This window comes from Eurypyga helias, unplaced genomic scaffold (assembly GCF_000690775.1).
Source record: "Eurypyga helias isolate BGI_N326 unplaced genomic scaffold, ASM69077v1 scaffold15802, whole genome shotgun sequence".
In the NCBI taxonomy this organism is placed as follows: Eukaryota; Metazoa; Chordata; class Aves; order Eurypygiformes; family Eurypygidae; genus Eurypyga; species Eurypyga helias.
This window is the reverse complement of record NW_010236824.1, coordinates 19,363-37,887: the sequence shown is the minus strand read 5'-3', so window position 1 is coordinate 37,887 and position 18,525 is coordinate 19,363. Positions and strand designations below refer to the sequence as shown.

The window sequence follows — 18,525 nt, the reverse complement described above, 5'->3', positions numbered from 1 at the left end:
CTTGCTGTCCAGGTTTAATAGGTTCAGCTAGTTAATGAGCAATGGCTAGATTGCATTCCAAGACTTCACATCATTCACAAAGCAATTAAGTGTACACTCCTTGGTCTCCTCCAGGAGCCCACGAGGAGTGCCTCATTCTACTGAGAGGATAAATGCAAGCCGCAATTTTCGAAACTGAATAGCGAGACACAGCGGGAAACCGCCAGAATATTCACCTCCAAAAAGTATCAGGCTGAAAGCATCAAGCATCATTCCTTTCCTACAAGCTTCCAAAGTGCTCCCTTACCTGTACATCCCTGGATTATAGATTGCTCTTGCCAGATGAAACCAAGAGCTGTAAGCCACCGGGAAACATCTCAGTGAGCTGCTGACAAAGCAGGCTAAGGCGCCGTCGTGTTAACGAAACAGAAGATACTTAATTTGAAAGCCACTGCAAAGGCAGGGGTACTTTCTACACGTTCCCAGTGGAGGACCACAAGGCACCTTGCAAACAATGAAACAGTGACCCCAGATTTACAACGCTCAGACACTAAGTGACTTGAACCCTTGGGCATCCCTCACAAAACCGGGACCATGTCCCCGGAGGATGAGGCTCCCTCCAAGGGCAGAGTTTAAGGAAAAGCAAGCCTTTTCTTTTTCATTCATGCATGCCCATTCATCCCCCATGCTCTCACGTAACTTCACTGCTGTTAATATATGTAACTTTACTGCTCCAATGTCCCTTCCAAATGCTTGTGCTCTTCCAAGCTCTTGCTTCCCAGGCCAAGATCCTACTGTTACGGGGTGGTAACTTATCCAGCAGTGAAAAGGATCCTCAGCCTCAAGTGGTTGACTCACAACTGGACTGAAGCTGGATCCTCAACATGCTGTGAAAGGACATCTCCTTACATGTGCGGGCTGCCTTTTCCAGGCTGTGCAGCTGAGCCCAAGGGAGAAAGGAGTACTGCTGGCAAAGACCTGGTTTTTTCTCTCCGTGAAGGGACTGAGACAAGCTGCTTCCATCTTACACGGCATGTTACGAGCCACGATTACAGAGCTACTGAGTAGATAACAGCCAGGAAAGAGATGCTGGCCATACGTTCTTCTCTCCTCATCCCACATACAGCATTCACATATAAGACTTACAAAAGCCTGGAGGCTTACTGGTTTATAACATCATTACTAAAAAGAAAAGAAAATAAAAGAATTAAAAAAAAAATCCCCAAACACTCAAGATCCTTTCACAACCTATTTCTGTAAAACCAGGAATCAAATAAATCTATCTTGGACAAAGGGATCTTTTGAATTTTTAAGAATCAGATTACACAGTCACTAAACCCACACCGATTCAGTTTCCCTGAGTGAAGACACACAGAAGTATGCACTATCTAAACTGGAGATGAGTTTAAGAAAAAAAAAACCCCACACTCATTTACCAAAAAACTCATCACCAAAATTAAAAAAAAAGACATACACAACAACACAGATGGGGCTTTTTACTTTGAATGCAAAACCTTGGTATGGAAAGGAAGCACAGCTGAAGGGTTATATAAGTTTTTTCTTCTATTATTCTCCATTTCCTTCGCGCATGCCAGTCAAAACTATAAAATACTTGTGGGAGAAATGCAGAAAGCACGGCTTCACATTCCAGCAGATCTATTTCCATGTGCTGCGTGCAAGCCAGGCGACCACCCAGGAAAGCGGGGCGAACACCATTTGGCCCACCAGTGTCGCAGTTGCACGCTAGCAGCCCTTCTCCATCAACGCTCTGCCCTCTGTTTGCCACGAGAGGTAACCACCAAGCCTTATGGGCGGCCGAGCCTGTGGCAGCATCACCTCCACGCCTGCTCGGAAACAGTGCTAATGAGCCACCCTGCATTTTTTCCCTCTTAAGAAGCTGTGCAAAGTTCAGATGCAGTGCTAAAACAGTTTGAATACTCCATCCACGAGAAAAATGGGGAAAAACACCCCAAAAAGGCAGCAATTTTAATACAGGAGCCTATAATATTAACAGCTCTCTACTCCTCAAATGTTTCCATGCCCTGTCCCTTTGTCGTCCATCACAACACTTTCGCCCCAGATCTACTGAGGAAAGGAGAGCAGAGGTGGGTCATCTGAAGTCTTGGAAAAGGGTATGACCAGCTATTTTCTCTCCTTAGAACCCGTGACTATGTCACTTTCTTTTCATAAGCTGATCACAAAAAGATTTGATAACTGTTTCAGCGTCACTGTAAAGGAATCAGTCCCTCGGAGGCCAAGCTGGTTGAGAAACGCTGCTGGCTGGAGCAACAGAAGTAGGCATGACTTGCCTTTAACAAAGCAGAAGGCATTTGTTTATATTTAACTGGGTAAAGGGCAGTAAAACTCGGCCAAGTATTTATTTATTGAGCTAGAGTGCCTGCAGTGAGACAGGAGGGTGAGATGTGTGTAAAGCTTTTGTAATCCCAACTGTGGAAGGGAGGTAAGTGAACTTTGGTTTCACTGTTGGAGTAAGATAGCACAGCTAAGCTTTGGTATGTGACGTAGCAACGTTGATTTATAAAGGGGATGCTCTGTGGGAGCGTGGGGGGGGAAGACAAAAAAAACCCACACGTCTTTAGAGCTTTCCCAAGACGATACCTTTTCTACATCTGTTGGCCATTACTTTCTGCCAGCTCAAGACGGTTGAGGAGGTAACAAACCACTAGTGAGATTGCTGTTTTGCAGGAACAATGCTTTCATTTCAGCAGTGAGGAATGCTGACTGTACCCTGGGTGTCGCTGAAGCAGACCTCTGACCTCTCCAGGGGGAACGCCAATTAAATTTAGCAACAGTAACAAGCATTAAGGGAACCTTATCAAGTCTCAAGTCAAAACACTCAGCAGTGTTACTACTGGATGATCACAGAATCACACACAGAGGGTTTGGGTTGGAAGGGACCTTAAAGACCATCTAGTTCCAACCCCCCTGCCATGGGCAGGGACACCTTCCACTAGACCAGGTTGCTCAAAGCCTCGTCCAGCCTGGCCTTGAACACTTCCAGGGAGGGGGCATCCACAGCTTCTCTGGGCAACCTGTTCCAGTGCCTCACCCCCCTCTCTGGGAAGAATTTTTTCCTGATTTTTTTTTTTTTTAATTTTTTTTCCGAAACCTCCCCACTTTCAATTTAAACCCGTTCCCCCTTGTCCTGTCACTACAGGCCCTTGTAAAAAGTGTGTCCCCCCCCCAGCTTCCTTGTAGCCCCTTCAGGTACTGGAAGGTGCTATAAATGATAGTTCAGTACACGCTAACATGTGGTCCCACCAGCTGTGACCTTATTTGTCTCTCAGTCGTTTTCCCCAGCTCAGTCCACGGGTAACAGGAGAGAGGCCGGCAATGAGGCACCCCAACCCTGCCTTCATATCAACTCTGACAACCATGACTGACGTCCAGATGATGGGAGGGCAAAAACACATGGAGGTGTTCCCCCAGGGAGGGCACCACCTGGGGATGCTGCAGAGGCTGTTTGGATGTGTAGCAGCGGGCAAGAAAACAAAAATGAAGAGGAGAAACCAGCTGAAGCTGACCTTGCAGTGCTTTGCAGGAGCTGTCAGGCAACAGTTAATGCTGAGGAATCTTGCAATTCTGTTTATATTCTGTCACCACAAGCAGGTGTTGGGAAGCCCAGGATGGGAGGGGCATGCAGATAAAAAAAGAAAGAGGAACCACTTTTTTTCTGACGTGCGTGATCTATTCAGATGAATCTTTTTTACCGACAGGCTCTTTTCCTGGAATCAGCACGGACACCCATGTGTCACTCCCGGGCCCTCCGATAAACAGACAGCATGCCTCACACATTCACGTTGTGTTACCGGTTCGTAGCGGAGGATGACATGGTTTTGATGAGAGTTCCGGGGGAATTGAGTAATTTTTAACAAAGACATTATTTAAACCTTTAGGCTTTTGCAAATTTAGATTAGTTTAGCTGGGTTTTTTTGTTATTTTCATACTACTATAGTCATGTGCTGTCGTGTTTATCAACTGAAGAGGAATAAAGGGCAAATCTCCATTGAAATCCATCCTATTTCTTCCCTTGGCCACCTTGCATATGGTTTTTACGCTGACGGATTTTGTACAGAGAAATGCTCTGACCCGCAGATTCTCCCCGCACCCCCCTCCCCGCTGCTGCTCCTTGTCCAGCGCTGCAGCCACCTCGCTCTCTCCTTTCTTGCGCAGCTCTTTGTTGCTGAACGTCAGGGTCATCGGTGCCACCGGCTGACATGATTAGTGTGGCTGACATTACACCACCGCTCTAAAGGAAGCACGCAGAGGGCAAGGGGAGGGGGAAAAACCCCAACCAAAACCACCCAAAACAAAACCTGCAGCCATTTTAGGCAGAAGGAATCAGGCTCAAACAGACATTAGCAACTCTTTCCAATGAAGGAGAAGGTCCCTGCCCCGCAATAGATATATGCGGCCTTCCAGTGCGCTCCCGTGCTCGGAAAATCAGTACGCTTCTGCCTGCCCCAACACATATCCTGGAGGTGTGCTCTAGCTCTGGGAGATTAAAGGAAAAGATTAGGGAGGGGGAAAAACAAAACGGTTTGAAAAAAAAAAAAAGATAAACCAGCATCAGACGGGAGATAAAGCCTGACCTGTGATTCAGCAGATTCGAATGCTGAGAAGTACAACAGCCTGTGCACTACTGAAAGACAGCAGCAGTCCATTACACGTATTGATTTGCAGCACTTTGTCAGCACTAATGATGTTACCTCATTAAAAGAGATAAATGCCCTACTGTTCTACCAAAAGCATCTGCTCCTTCCTCCTTCTCGCCTGTGCTCCAGCAGGGCCCTCAGCAGCAGCAGCACGGCGAAATCAAATCAAAATCCAATGCTAAACTCTCTTAGAGACGCTTACTAAGATTGCTTTTCTTTTATTTATTTATTTGCTTGCTTATTTATTTATTTTAAATGGGGTTACTCTGTGTTTTCCTAACAGGTATCTCTTCTCTTGACACCAAACAGGCACATCTAAGGAAAACAAAGCCCTGTGAACCACCACGGCCCTCCTGCCAGCAAAGGACTTCTCAGAAAATTAATGTCTACCTCTGATAATTCATTCACTGATAGGTAGAACGATAAGGGCTACCACTTCGATGACAACAGGTGAAGTGATAGGTGAGGCGGCGATAACGACTTCTGCCCGTTAACACCCAATGATGTGTTGCCACACACAATGGGGCCGGTTTTGTTTCGACAGATTCCTCGTTATATGCGAAGGTAGCAGTTTACTGTAATGAATGTTTTATGCATTATTCCTTTGCGTATAGGGTCTCCAAAGTACACATTATTAAAGTCTATTAAATTCTCTATTTAGCAGAATTACCAATGTGCCTTTGGGGAAATTATTACAATGAAGCCGTACCGGTATTTAAATTCCAGTTGTTTAACAACCTTTTCCTAATCACCAATCCAGGTATCTACATTAAAGTGCAGTCAGACTTCTTCCAGCGTGGCATAAACCTGTCTATGCACCACTTACGGAAATTCATTTAAAAAATGAGCTTTTCAACTTGGCATGTTTTTCATAATTAGCCCAGACAGCTACTGCTTTAAAATAATAGGAACTCCTTCCTAATCCTCTTCACCAAGCAGAGGATTCCACAGGTAGACCTGGTTACAGAAACAATTAACTACTTGTAACCACACAATTTATATGAATACATCACTATCTGCAGGATACCAGCCTATTTAATAAAAATTGGGCAAACAAAGTTCCATTCTTTACAGATGTTTTTTTGTGAGACAGAACCTCGACCTGTAGCCCAAAAGGTACTCACACTTGGCATATTCCCAGGTCCCTCCTCTGGTCCATCTACTAAACTCCCCGAGTTGTAGGTAAGGCAACCGAACAGCTATTAACTGTTGTTTGTGCCCCTCTGACCATTTTCCCCTTTTAATACTGCACACTACAGCTATAGCTAGCTATTCTCTGAATGTGCATGTTTTCATGGCAATCAGTCTTAAACTTGGTTCCAAATTCGTAAATGTGTGCCCGTGCCTCTTGTGATAAGAACAGGTATTTTTCCATCGTGGAGAGTCTCATGTTTCTCAGGGGAGAGGAAGTAAACTTCAACACACTAGAAATCACAGGATTCAGCTTCCTGGGGTGGAGTGGAAGAGACCTAGATCTCAACCTTTCAGATTTCCTCCATGACCTTCAATAAATCACTGTGTTCCTGCCTCCATTTCTCATCAGCATGAGGGTGATATTTCATCCTCTTTGAGACGCACAGAAGCGCTGATGTTCTACCTACGGGGCAGTCACGCTCTCCAGCAAAGACAACCGAGCAAGTACCTAAATAGATGTCTTGTCCTTGCCACTACATCACACCGACAGTTTTACAGCTTCAACACCAGTTCAATTCTCAGTCAACTTCAACGACAAAACCAACATTAATGCATTGAAAAAATGCTGACAAAAACCTTACTAAACCAGTGGGCACAGAAACAGAATATAAGTAATGAAGAGGAGTTGCTCAACAGGGCTTTGCATCAAACGAATACGCTGAATGTAGGTCACCATACAACTGCATGTTTTGATATGCCAGAATTCAAAGTTTATGTCCAAGTAGGGATAAATGGAGGACTGAAGTCATCAGTGGAAGCTGGTATGTAAAGGTTCCTCTGACAAGTATGAATCAAATACTGCCTGCTCTTTTTGGCTCTAAGGCAAATTCAATGCCCTTTGGCAGGCCGACACAATTAAGCTGTTTCCATCATGACCAGAAGTCCTTCAGAGAACAACCCTTGGGGAAAAAGAAAAATCACAGCAAATGGGGTGGGCCTGTTCCAGCCATGCACTAATTCCCTATAAATCAATGGACAAAAGTGCTTCCTTTCTCCAGTTACAAACCCTAAGCCAAATCACCTTCTCAGTTTTACAAACGCAACCTCATTGACTTTGCTCAGGTTACACATGCACCGGAGCAGAATTTGTCCTTGCGCGCAGTGGGAGGCCAAATCTCCCATAAATAAGAAAGGAAACAATCTGTCCGTCTTAACTGAAGTGGGATGAGGAACATGCCTTTCACCTTTAAAGAGGAGACATACGTCTAAGAGACAGAAGGGAAAACACCACTAATTTCACTTCTTCAGTGTAAGGACTCTCATATGCTTAGAAAGGACATGTTTTTCAGGCTTTTAATGTTACTTTATCTGACTGCAGATCAGATGTCCAAAACCATCAGATGATGGCTTAGGAAAGTCTCCAGCATCTATTAGTTGTTGGCTGGATTAACCCCATCAAGCAGCTCATGGTACGGCTTCGTAAGAACCAGCTCTGGTGCAAGAGGGAGTGGGGAAAGTCCTGGCCAAGGACACCATGGGGAGAGAAAGAGCACGAACAGCTGTAACTGGGACTGGCTTAGGCTGCCATGGAATCTTTGGTGCCTGACGCCTACCAGAAGTCATCGTAGAAAACACAAGACAGCGTGCAGTGTGATGTTTCACACGGGCATTGCAATACATGTGTCTAATGTTCCCATCTTCCCATGTCTTCGTGTTTATCACGCCAGATGACAGACCTCACTAAAGCACCTGGCAATACATCATCACTTTTTTCCCAGGGCGTTGTGTGTAGATGTGGCGCAGCCTTCATTTTTCATTGCGGCATGTGGACAAGCAGCTACCACAGCCAAGCTGTCGCTTTGTCTCTCCTGCCACCTACTGTACTGAAAATCGAAATATGTGTCACCAACTCGCGTGCGTCTCCACTTCTGTTTGGAAATACCAACCCTGAGTTCTTCTAGAAGCACCGCCGCATGCACGTGGGAGCTCCATGCTGTCACAACTCCTCCAGTGACGCTATCCAGCGTTTCCTGATGAAGGCTAAATGCAGCACTTTGAGCTCTACTTAATTCACAGATGCTTCAGGGTTAAAATTAGCATTAAATAGTAAAATTCTCCAGAGTTTAGGTCATGAAAGACTCTTCCCCTTTGCTCCACACAGAACTAATCACAGAAGATGTATTTTAAATGGTGAACAGGCCACGATGACCCATAAACCTCCGTCCCTTTATTTGCTGTTATTTCCGATGACAACACTCACAAGGGGCAAAACCCAGCAGCAAAATAACTTCCCATTGGGTGTGTGACTGTCAGCCCGTGGGCAGGGGCGAAATTCGCGTTGCACTTGAGCTGCATAACCAAATGAGCGTCACCCAAGAACAGACTTGCCAGATGCAAGAGTCTGCTTCAGACCGTGGTTTACCCTTGTCCTTTTAACCTCTCGGTCTCACAAAGCACTGCTGAGCCGGTCTGGCTGTGCCACGCACGCCCACGGCAGCGCGGCGCTATCCACACGAGATGTCCTCCCCGGGAGCGCCACACAGTCCCGCTGCCGCCAACGTCAGTGGCTGCAGAAAGGGCTCTGCCGACGCTCATGCCCAAGCAGTGCGTCCAAGGAGAAGACAACTGTTTTGTCGCGACCATCTGGGTTTTGCCTACCATCCAGACACCGTTAATCACAGTGAATGGCATTGAGAGAGGCAGCAACAATACTGAGTTGGTACAGAACAGCCCAAGTCCCACAACAGAAACTTCAAACCCATCCATGGTACTGTGTGGAAAACAATAACCAATCAACCCCAAAAAACAAGTAGACAGATATCCCGTGTTGATGATTTATGCCACCTTTCCAGAAGGTGTGACAATTTTTTTTTTAGCATTTTATTATTAATTCTAAGAAAGTATTCCAATAGAACACTACAAGCTGAAGTTGCTACAATAAATCTCATTATTTTCTAGTAAGAAGCTAACTTGCATCTGCTGATTTATATTCCCATATATGGCAACCTCTTTTACCTAATCAACAGCTTAGGGCTCTATGACAGCAGATACCTTTGATAAAAGGAGTATTCTGATGAAGGAGAAAGACACTCAACATTTGCATATGATCAAGTAAACTATCAAATATATTTATTTAAGCTGTGACCGTAGTAATCAAGAGTTATTAAATGTGGAACAGAGCACCAGTTAAATGTATTTTAAATCTGTTTTTTCTCTGGTTGCAGTTGGAAATCGTTGACGAGCAGAACTCTTTAGGGTCTTTATAGGCTGCAATTAGATAAGTGGATACAGAAGACAAATTGTTCTACTCCTGCAAAAGCAAGCCTGACTTCTGCAAGTAACAGTGGGCCTTTCATCTTAGCACTTAGAATCTGATCAAGTGAGAAAAAAACATTCATATAATTCCCCTCACTCACAGATAAACACCTCTGAAAAATTAGGACATCTCTTTTCCTTAAACAAATGTGACAAGGTTATAGCTAAAAAGATTTGTGTAACGCACACAGTTCGTCATGGACACAGGAAAACAACTGGCACGAGTAACTGGAGTGTCTAATCCCTGATATTCAGCCACTGAAATGCCTCAAGAGCTGTGATACATCCACTTAAAGCCAAATACGGCCCACAGATACCTGCTAAACATGAATGAATTTAATCAGGGAGCACAAGGGCTGCAAACAGGTAAAACCAGATCTTTTTGCAGCACGTGATCGGAAGTGGCTATTGACAACACCAATTTAATTTATAACAATATCAAGGCAAGAAACTGAAGGATCGCATTAGCAGCTAGTAACACTACAGGAACCGTAAGCTAAAAGCTAATGGAATGAACAGAGCCCTGATATTTTTAACACAAACTTGAAAACCTGGCTACTGCAAGGGCAGCGTCAGAGGGTACTCGCACATCCCCACTAGAAACTCGCAGACAACTCTCGAGGATCCCTAAGGATGCTCCAAGGGAATTCAAGAAGCCAATTTTATACACGCTGTGCTGTTTGATGTCTCACTAAACCAACAGGCAAAGTTTAATCTCCAAAAGGCCTTCTACCTCTGCTGCGCTCAAAATGAACGGACGGGAAAGAGATTGAAGCTTGCTCGGTCTGCGGCTGATGGAGACTTTCTAGCAGCCGTGGAAGTCAGCCGATGAGGAGGTGATAAGTTGCTCCCAGTGTTTCCTTTGCTTCGAGAGGAGAGGGGTGGCTGGGAGATTTTTTTCAGAGCAGACTCTCCAAACAAGCTGTTAAGAGAAACCACCATCCAGAAGGCTCGACAGGAGGAAGAAGGAAGCAGGGAAATCACAGTTAATGGGATTTGGCCGCAACCAGAAAACGGCTACGTTTTCGAGTACATTAGAAACAGCCCTGCGCTTCACCGCTGCACCAGTTCATTGCTGGATGAGAAAAATTTACATAGATTTAATGCCTTAAAAAGCTCCATGGAAATTTAGATTAATCTGTTTAGAACAAATCTCGCCTCTCCCCTGGGATGCCCTGCAAATGCATACACGAAGAAGAGGAAATTGCCACCACTACACTATAACTTCCATGATTTTCTGTAAGGGGGAAGCTGTCAGGCTAGAGATTTATTTATTTTGAGGTTATTTCATATGTCTTACAAACGAGTGTTTGTGGTAAAGAGAGGTCACTGCCCTGCTCATCTTAGAAAATGATCCTTCTGCAGAGAATTATAGAGTTTGCCCAACTTTCCTGCAGGAGGGAATTAATATTCGATCCTGTCAAGTGGGATACTTAGAACCCAAAAGTAGAGGGTTACCTCGCTCCCAGAGCATCTTTCCTTGGCACAACTTCAGATCAGGGAAAGTTTAGATTGGACATCAGGAAAAGATTCTTCCAGAGAGGGTGGTGAGGCACTGGAACAGGTTGCCCAGAGAAGCTGTGGATGCCCCATCCCTGGAAGTGTTCAAGACCAGGCTGGATGAGGCTTTGAGCAACCAGGTCTAGTGGAAGGTGTCCCTGCCCATGGCAGGGGGGTTGGAACTAGATGGTCTTTAAGGTCCCTTCCAACCCAAACCATTCTGTGATTCCAGCAGGGAATAAGGTCTTTGGAAGGGAACATGGTGCTCCCAAGCCTGGAGAAAAGCAAGCCAACCCCCAGCTACGAGTTGCATCCCTTTGGAAAGAGCAGTCTCAGCAGGAGGTAGAGCAACCTCAACAGGAGGTCCTCAGCGCTCCCCTCACCGAGGCTTACCCCCTCAGTGGGGGGGGCACTGAGGACGTCCTGCTCATCCTTCAACCTAGGCAAAGATTGAGCTGGTTGCTTAATGCAGCAAGGAAACGATAATTACCATGGACGATGCTCTCTACCTGTGCAAACTGAAGCCAAGCGCGGGACATGACACAACACGTACGAACCCCAAACTCATCCTTCCTCGGATCCCAACGGATAGAGCGCCGCAGTATGTGTGAGGAAGGGAGATGCTGGCAGCAGAGAAATTTCTGGTCTAATCGTGAGATAGAGGAAGAGGCAGTAGGAGCAGAAGAATGGAAGCGATAGGAGAAGCAAGATAAAAGTATTACCGGGCTGATAGCATCTTACAGGCACACAATTTTAGAAGAAGGGGAGGAAGTTTAGCTGCCATGAAAGAGGGGGAAGGAAGAATAAGACTGATTTTCCCGATAGCCAGGTCATGAATAGTTCCCAAAACCTGTCTAGTCAGGCTGGATGTCTGACGTAAAGATGCAAACAGCAAGGAATGTGGCATCTTTGGAGCAGAAAATGGAGATACTGGGGAGTGGGGCACTCTACGAGGGAACTGAAAAAAACTACCAGTCTTCTAATTACCATAAATAGAGATGAAGCTATCGAGCTTTCAACCAATAATGAACGTGAATAGTTAACAGTGGAATTATGCAGAATTGTCCACTAAAATAAAAATCTTTAACACTTTGGCTCCTCACAACTGGTTTTTTTTTTCTTTTGGAAATCCCACAGTCACTGCTGGGAGATTAGCTTTATAAAGTGAGAATTTAACTTGAATTGCAGCTTCGGGTAGCTATGGGAAATGTTGCTCACAGCAACAGAAAATGTAGAATAATTAGGTGTTTTGGGGAAGAAGGGAAAGAAAGTTATAGTAACTATGCAAACACAATAAATAATAACAGTGTCCTTCTCTGGGACCTTCCCGAGGATCCCAGAGCAATCTATGGCCGTTCCTCGTTAAAAGCTGCCATGCCACGGCCACAGCTTATTGCACAATCTAGGTCCCAAACCTGGCTGTACTCCTCATCCTTATACTTTTATCCCTCTGCTGATCCTGACACTGGACATTAGCCGTAAGAAGAGGCAGGGACCCCGTCGTGGGTTTGTGCTGTGCGGCTGAGACCCCAGCCGGGACTCACGGTGCTGCCAAGTGCTCCTTCAACATAATTAACGAGGCGGCCCGATCAAGGGACAGAGTAGACAAAAGGTTTCCACCAAGTGAGAAAACTCTTAAGCTCGAGAAGTGAAGGCTCTCCCCTCGCTGAACGTGCTCAGCGGCACAGCCCAGCGGGACAAGCAGGCTGGGAAAGCTACCCGCCTTTCAGACAAAAGTGTGAAAAAGAAGCGGGAGGAGAATAAAGGGAAGACAAGGTCAAACAGACGGAGGCAGGCTCCAGACAAACCCTCCCCAGGGGAAAGCACCTCAGCAGACATGGCTATGGAGTCTGCAGAAGATGGTGCTGAGCAGGGGAGAGGGTCAAGTTAAAATACAAACTCACATTAACACGCTCCTGCGAGTTCCTTAACAGCAGCAGAGAATTTAATGAAATGCTTTGCATTGGACTTGTTTGACTGCACATGTTTCCCAACAATTTCCAGTTCCAGCTTCAGCTCCTACTCTGATTTTTAATCATCATCAGGACAAAACACTAATATTCAGACATTGCCTTGCTGAGAAATCTGGAGTAACTGTAAGTTATATTACAATATTTAAATACAGTCCATGTCTATTTAAAGGTTTGAACGCATCTCGTTAGAACACTGCATAAATTAACCCAACCTAATTTTCCAGGATGCTTCAAGATCTAAAAAACCCCTAAGTTTGATGTTCTCTCTTACCACCCACTTAAAAAACCCCAAACCAACATGCTGGGGTCAGCTTAGGTTGCAAGCGGTAACAAAATCAACATAACAACTGAATAAATGCAATTTACTCCCCGATGTAATAAAGATCATGCCATAACCAGTTCAAAACCCAAAACAAGAAGAGGCTCTCCCCCGTCCCCTCCATCCCCAGTTCTCGCTGTTAACGACGCCCCAACGCAGCCTGCCCGCTCAGGACCCTGCATCGCTCCCTCCATCCCTCCCCACCGCCTGCAACCACCCCTGGCCGGAGCGAAGCGCACGCCGCCGCCGCCGGGCTCCTCATTCCCGCCGCCCCACTCGCGCTGGCGGCCAGACAAAGCAAACTCCGGTTGCATCACGGAGCAAACTCATTTTCCAGCAACCTCCCAGCCCGGAGTTTACCGCTACTGTAATCCGGTGCTGTCAACAACGCCGCCTTTGTTGCGCGCCCATGCGCGCGGCTTGCTTGTTGGTGGGTTTGTTGTTTGGGTTTTTTTTTTTATGATTATTATTTATTTTTAAGGAGAATTTTTGTTTCAAATGAGTAATCTGTTTTCGAGTGATTTCTCCTCCGCGCTGGCTCCACCCTGCACTGTAAACGAGACATTACCTTATACAAGAATGAATCTGCTGCATTCCTCTGTCTAGCTGCCTCGCAGCACATTTCCTACGCTCGCAGCAGCCCCGGCAGCGCACGCTCTCCCACCCCTTCCCCCCCACACACCTTTTTTTTTTTCCCTTTTTTTTTTTTTCCTTTTCACTGCCTCGCTGTGTTTTTGTGTAAATGATCTCACATGACTCAACAAATCCATCTGCCTGGAGCAGGCCAAGTTTGGAGCCTTCCCAGGAGGGAGGAGAAGAATTGCTTTGTGGAAAGGACCTGGAGCTTTGCCCTTTCTCTGGCTCAAATTACCCGCCTGTCAGGCCTGACGGATTTGGCTAAAAATAAAAGGAAGCGGGCCGTGAAAAGGAGATGAATGAGCTCAGCAGTTCCTTAGATAACATGGGCCTGGTGTCGCCCAAAGCTCCCAGAGCAGGAGCTTCGGATGCCGGGCTTGCGAGTGTGGTGCTGCCGCTGAGGTGAACTTGGCTGCTCGGGACTCCCCCCTAAAAAAAAGGGGCAAAACCCAACCATACGTTGCTGGAAATAAACGGATTAAAGACACGCAGAACGGGAAAACTGCCTGCTGTAGGTTTTTGAGCTTGTAAAAGGGGCGATTTTTAGCGTTTCCAATGGGGAAAGGGGGCGTGGGGGGGTGTGTCGGGGAGACACACGTGATGTCAGCCTCCCGCCCGGCCCGGGGAGCCTCAGCATCCTCCCTGCAAATGCGTGCCCAGTGCCCGCAGCGGGTATTAAGCACTTAGTTTGGCAATGTAATGACACACTGCAACAATCTGTAATGCGAGGCAGTCAGCAAAGCCCTGGCTTGCAAAGCTCTTTCTCCTAACCATTAACCATATGTTTGGCTCCGCCGCCGCCCGAGCGAGCGGGTGTTCCAGCACACCATCTGGTTTCTATCCACACAAGCAACTGCAAAGCACAGAGTATTTCCCTCCGGAGCCCCGTCTTCCTCCTCGGCTCCCCCTCCCTGCCCGGCCTCCCACTCCTCCGCTCCCCATCTTCCTCCTTCGCCCCCTTTCAAACAGCAGCCTCACCTCCCCACCACAACACTCGAAGCGCTGGGGACCGCAGCCGCCCCACTGAGGATGCGGCACAAAAAGGGGGATGCAGAGGCGTGATGCCCCCCGTGAGCTCGTGCCCCTGCACGCACGGAGCACATCTCGTGAGCTCGCACCCCTGCAGGCACAGAGCGCGTCCCTCAGCGTCGATGCTTGGGGTACCACGTTAAAAATTTAGCGTGTTCTTGACGGGTCCAGGAGTCGCTGCAGGGCCCACCGCATCTCACTCGCGCGCAGGGAGCATTCAATTTGGATTACATCAACTCCATCCCAGCGCTGCACAAGGACTTCAGGAATGAACCTAACAACAGGAGGACAATTGGCAGTGTCATCTCCTGTCCCCTAACAGGGCTTTCTAGGCACATCGGGTGTTGGTTCCCCAAAAAAAAGAAGAAAAAGAGAAAAAGAAAGGAACGGAATGAGAGCGCGCTGAAGAAAAAGCAATGAAAATATTTACTTTTCCTGTGATAGCTGAACAAGCTCTTTCTGAAACTATAAAAAAAGCTTTCAAGTGTTATATTTTAGAAGACCCTGTACCATATGCTTGCTTTATGATTTTATGAATTCTAACTACTATTTATGTTTTTAAAGCACTTCCATCCTTCTGTTTATTTCTGAAGTCACCTATGGGAGATCAGCAGTAATTTTCCTCTCAGGTTGGCCAGTTTAAGATTAATCATGACCTAATGCAAGTATTCAGGGATGCAAGCAATAGGATATTCAGCAAATCCCACACTTGCTCCTTTAAAATAAGTTGATATTCTGCAATGAGTCACACATACAGTGTTTATCCAAGTTACCAGTGCTACAAGAAAAAAAAGCCCATTGCATTTGCAAATACATACAAATCGCAGCTGTAAGCACCCAACTGCTTACACCAGGATTCGCTTCTATGACTGGATATTGATTTTTTAATAATGTGTCATTATACCAGTGTTGATACAGCAACTATCTTCCCGGAGTATGCAACTGAATGGCAAAAAGAAGCTGGCTCTAGGAAATATCAAACCCACACCCGTTCACGTGCTGTTTAAACGCCCTTCTTGCTCACGAATATAGCAATGCAAAGCCACAACTGCGTTTTTCCCACCTAGCACCTAACAAAGGAAAAGCAAAGGACTCGCCAGTTAAAAACAGCTCAGTCTAAGCCAACTAGCTCTCCTTTTCCACAGAATACTGCAGAACCTTTCCAATTGGTGCTGGAAACCAAGGGGCTACGGTGAAAAAAGATTCATGTTTTTCCAACCTCCTCATCCGCGTGAGAAATCAGAGCACAAAAAAGCGCGCTATAGGCCCTTATCCTGGAATCAAATGCACGTGGGGAAAACCCATGTGCTTGTGAAAAGCCTGATGACTTCACCGGGATTGCCTAAGACGTTTGAGGGTAGAATCTGGCCCCAGTTATGAACGTGGAGTGCAATTAGCACTGTAAACTCCCCTCCCCCCTTCATCTTCCACTCCCCCTCAGTGAGGGAAATCATTGAAATTATTAAAAACATGAGATGCATTTTAGCTATCAACTTACATTTCTTATAAAACAGGATCTAAGTATGTTGAAGTCCGTTATTTTAAGATAAAATTGCTGCAAACATGCTAGTAGCATACTTAAACATCACCCATTAGGTCTCCTACAGCCAGACAAGAAATTGCCTTTATTCACAACAGAAAACAACCAGCGGTAGCCCTCTAAAGCAGTAAAGGTCTAAGTCTGGGTCTTCTAGCAGATAATGATCTCTGATCCAGAAATCTTTTAAAAGGGGGAATTCAAGGGAAATATTCATAGATTCAGAGTTGTGTTGTCTGAAGGGACAGCTAATCATTTGACCTTCTTCCATAAAACAGGCACGGAGCTCCCCCGCCTACCTCGATATGGCTGTAAGAGGCTGAATTAGAGAATCTCTTAGGGTAAAAAAAAAAACAAAACCAACCACGACATTAAAAAAAAAAAAAAAAGAGGGCCTCAGATTTAACAACCTGACATAAGGAAGGAAGCTACGGTGGCCCCAGCGATGTTGTCCTATTCAGCACTCACCCGTGCTGCGGGAACACTCACACCCTCTCGCCTGGTCTGAATTAATTTAACAGCCAGCCACTGGGTCTTGTTATACCTTGTCACCTTCCTCTACTCCTCAGTCCCTGACAAAGAGCCACTGTCAGCTTGAAACCCAGCCACTTCTTAAAGCATAATAAAAAGCAGTGTCACATTATTACCTGAATCCACCGAGTCCTCCTGCCAACAACGATGTTTTCGCAATCACATTTTTCTGTTTTTAAAAACTTCCCTCTTGCCTCATCGCTCTGTCTGAAAAACGCCACAAAAGAGAAAATTGATTAACTGCGTGTGATTATCTACTATTTGCATTATAGCAGTTGGCTTTCTCAGCAGATATTTAGGTCTCTTTTTTCTGCAACGTGTCACAGATATATTAAACAAGAAGTCCTTTCCCCAAAATTGCGTATTGAACAAACAGAAGCAATAGAGAACTATTTGGAGGGGCGGTTGATGTACCCCAGCCCACCCCCTGTAGAACATAACTCTCAGGAGAAAATAACTCTCCTGCACCCAAATCCTCTGCCCTCTCCTCAAGACATCCTGACGGGCAGCATCGGAACCAAAGCCAAACATACACCCAGTGCCACCACAAGCAGAAATACGAGGGAAGAGAGAGCTCCTTCAAGTTTCTTTCAGTTTCAACAGCAAATACATGCTACTAATAACCACACAGCAATGTAAAAATAATACTTGCAAAATTACATTGACAGTAAATTACTTAATTGTACAGTTTCCCTGAATTTGCACCTACAACTATTTAAGTAGTGACCCTGTTTAAAATTCTCAAAAGGGTCTTTCTGTGTCTGTGTTTACTCCCTACTTCACATATTAGTAGCTTTAAGCTTCAGCATCAAATTCTCCCACCAATGAACCAAAACGTACACTTCATGTAAGAAATTTCCATACTTAAATGAGGAAGAAAAAAGCCCATATGGTAGAAACCCAGCTGAAGATAACAACCTCAAAAAAAAACCCCACCGGCCTCTCTGAATGGCCAAAAGACACATCATAAGTAAAGAAAAAATACAAATGGATTTCCAGTACTGAAAATGCCATTAAGGTCAGTATTTCATTGCTTTCTCTGACAGCAAACAAAACGAAACCCTTCACTTAACGGGGATGCGGCTCAACTAAGGGGATCCCTTGCCTACCGCCACCAGAAGAAGTAAACACAGCCACGCAGCATGGGACGGGGGATATGGCCACAATATCTTTCCTGCAATGTCGGGGCTCGGGCATTTGGCATACTCTGTCCACCACGGACATGGATGTCTGCCAGGAAGGTTTGCTGCAACGTTTCGGAAGCAAAGAGCATGGGCTCAGTCCAGGGCTGAGGAGGAGAAAGGGGGCCTTTTCCTCTGGCATATGCTCCTGACTGAGCAGGGCCACCTCCTGAGCAAGGACAGGGATAGACCCTCTCCCCTGCTCCAGGTGACCTTCCTGCTGCAGCCCCGGCAGCCTGGAGCCATCTACGCTCAACACAGAGCAGGCAAGAGCTGTGCCAGGGAATGGCACGGAAAAATACATCAAAACAAGAATTTCACTTAATGGGGATGGAAAATTGGAGGTAGGATGAGGGGAGTGACACGATGGGCTGCGGTAGGTCTGTGGGGTGGCGGCACAGCTGCAGCACTCCTGATGCATTGTGTTCAAGCCTCTCTGATGCCGGTGGGCACTGTTTGCCATTGGTTTGCTTCCTTTTTTATTTTGGTGTACCAAAGCTATGTGGCAATAGAGAACACCAATGAGTTGTAGCATGGAAAAGGGAGGGAGACGTGGCGGGTGATGGCTGCTCGCAGCATCTCCCTTCACCCCCTCCTGCCGCAGCAGAGCCCCTGCCACACTCGGCACGCAGGCCATACCCGAGCCACGCAGCGGGGCCACGGGATCGGGGCACAAGGCAACGGACAGCTGTTGACAGCAAAGACGGCAGCCACC

General features: G+C 46.2%; 1 long non-coding RNA gene across 1 annotated transcript in view; it reads right to left on the bottom strand.

Annotated features, from left to right (window-relative positions):
- The window catches only part of LOC104506326, a 64,636-nt gene extending 47,802 nt beyond the window's left edge, over positions 1-16,834 (bottom strand). Inside the window, exon 1 of the long non-coding RNA XR_727858.1 lies at positions 16,746-16,834. This is a non-coding gene — a long non-coding RNA (uncharacterized LOC104506326). The remainder of the gene's footprint in view (positions 1-16,745) is intronic.
- Between the last annotated feature and the right edge of the window lie 1,691 nt (positions 16,835-18,525).